At 40.9% G+C, this 2,062-nt stretch overlaps 1 non-coding gene across 1 annotated transcript; it reads right to left on the bottom strand.

Annotated features, from left to right (window-relative positions):
- Positions 1-533: 533 nt before the first annotated feature.
- LOC119933904 lies at positions 534-676 on the bottom strand. Its single transcript, XR_005452771.1, has one exon. It is a non-coding gene; the product is annotated as a small nucleolar RNA SNORA7 (small nucleolar RNA).
- Between the last annotated feature and the right edge of the window lie 1,386 nt (positions 677-2,062).

Below are 2,062 nucleotides of genomic sequence, written 5' to 3'. Positions count from 1 at the left end.
CATCAGTTCATATGTAGAAATGTGAAAACATAAGAAATCTTCCATGTCCACTACTTAGTTTTTGTTGTTGTTGTCTTATGCTGTCAAATCATGTCTGATGCATAGTGATGCCATGGACACATAATAATAGTAACAATAGTAGTATTTGTTAAGCACTTACTATGTGCTAAGCATGGTTCTAAGCTCTGGAGGAAATATAAGATTATCAGGTTGTCCGAGGTGGGGCTCGCAGTCTTAATCCCCATTTTTCAGTTGCGGAAACTGAGGCACAGAGAAGTTAAGTGACTTGCCCAAAGTCACACAGCTGACAAGTGATGGAGCTGGGATTAGAACCCTCGACCTCTGACTTCTTTCCACTAAGCCATGCTCCCAGAATGCCCCACCTCCATCTGCAGTTACTCTGGTAGTGTATCCATAGAGTTTTCTTGGTAAAAATACAGAAGTGTTTTACCATTGCCTCCTTCCACGCAGTAAACCCAAGCCTCCACCTTCGACTCTCTCCCATGCTGCTGCTTCCCAGCACAGGTGTTTTGATTTATAGCAGATTGCCTTCCACTCACTAGCCACTGCCCAAGCTAAGCATGGAATGGAATGGACAGGCCTCTGCTTGACTCTCCCTCCCATAGTTGAAACTGGTAGAGTACTGGAAACTCTCCAGGTATGACCCTGAGAGGTACCACAACTTAGTACTAGCTTGGAAATGTATCCCTTGATAACCCAATTATAGAAAGAAAAGAATAAGCACCTTTATCATCTGAATCTGTGACAGCCGATGTCTAGTAACAATATTACTTGCCCGTTTTGCATGTTAACTTATTTTCTTTAATAAGGTTCGAGGAGATGCACTAATGAATCACTCCATCAGAACCGGTTCCGGCTTGAAATCCTGGATTTGAATCCAAAAATCAAAGGGGTGAGACCACCAACATATTTGTTTGTACTAGGTGGGGAAACTGTAGAATGTTTGATGGGTTCTGTTGGGAAAGTCCATTCAAACTTAATGCCTCAGGGAATTCTGAGCTTGCACATTGGCTGCAGGCAATCAGCATCACTCAGCGAACCCCTGAAATGAGCCTTTGATAGGAGATCTCAGAGCTGTGTTAGCCATAGGGATGTACATGTTTTACCCCTCTATTATTCAAAATGGCATTCCCACAAACAATTGTTGTAGTAATTATTTATGAGAAAAACATGTGAAGCTTGCTGCGACTCTGTACTAGAAGTCTTGTATGTGTCAAGTGTTTGATTCATGATAAACAGATCATTTAGTTAGAAAAATCCCATCTGCCTAGCTATATCTCTTATTATTTATGAGAACCATGTTTAGGAATGCAGGAGGCACATGTGCATAATTAATCCTGAAGAGAATTAGACATTGTTTGATTCACAGCTGAATGCAATTAGCATTAGGAAGTTTACATATGTTGGCAATAACACAGATTAGCAACTAAAGTGCTTGTTAAAAAATTTAACCTGAGGCTGCTGGAGCAGACCTCTCTTAATGATGCTTTAAATGTTGTTGATGAAGTAATAATCAATTTTGTTTTATAAATAGTAAATCAAGAATTTAGGTCTAATTAGCAGTGCTACAGATCAGCTCCCTTACACATCCAATGTAGTTGTCATGTGGGCTACGGACTTTTTCTGCATTTGTTGGCAAGCCATTGGGAAGAGTATCTCCTTAGAAAGTCTATCCTTATACTCTACACCTTCCCCTATCTGTAATTTATTTTAATGCCTCTCTCCCCCACTAGATTGTAAGCTGCCTGAGAGCAGGATTGTGCCTACCAACTCTATGGTATGCTCCTCTGCTAAGTGCTTAGAACAGTGCTTTGCACACAGCAAGTGCTCAGTACATGCCATTGATCAATTGATTGATTGCCTGATAGGAAAAACAGCAGATGTCTTTCGGAGGTGGGGAAGAGACATTCATGGGTGGAGTCACCATAAACATAGGTGCTGGTTGCAATTAAGAAGGCTGCCATCTCTCTGTTCCCCTATAGCATTTAATTGACAGAGATAGACTCCATTACCTGTTAGAAGATATTCATTAGACTGTGTT

This window comes from Tachyglossus aculeatus, chromosome 10 (genome assembly GCF_015852505.1).
Source record: "Tachyglossus aculeatus isolate mTacAcu1 chromosome 10, mTacAcu1.pri, whole genome shotgun sequence".
Lineage (NCBI taxonomy): Eukaryota > Metazoa > Chordata > Mammalia > Monotremata > Tachyglossidae > Tachyglossus > Tachyglossus aculeatus.
This window is presented reverse-complemented; position numbering and strand designations above follow the sequence as displayed.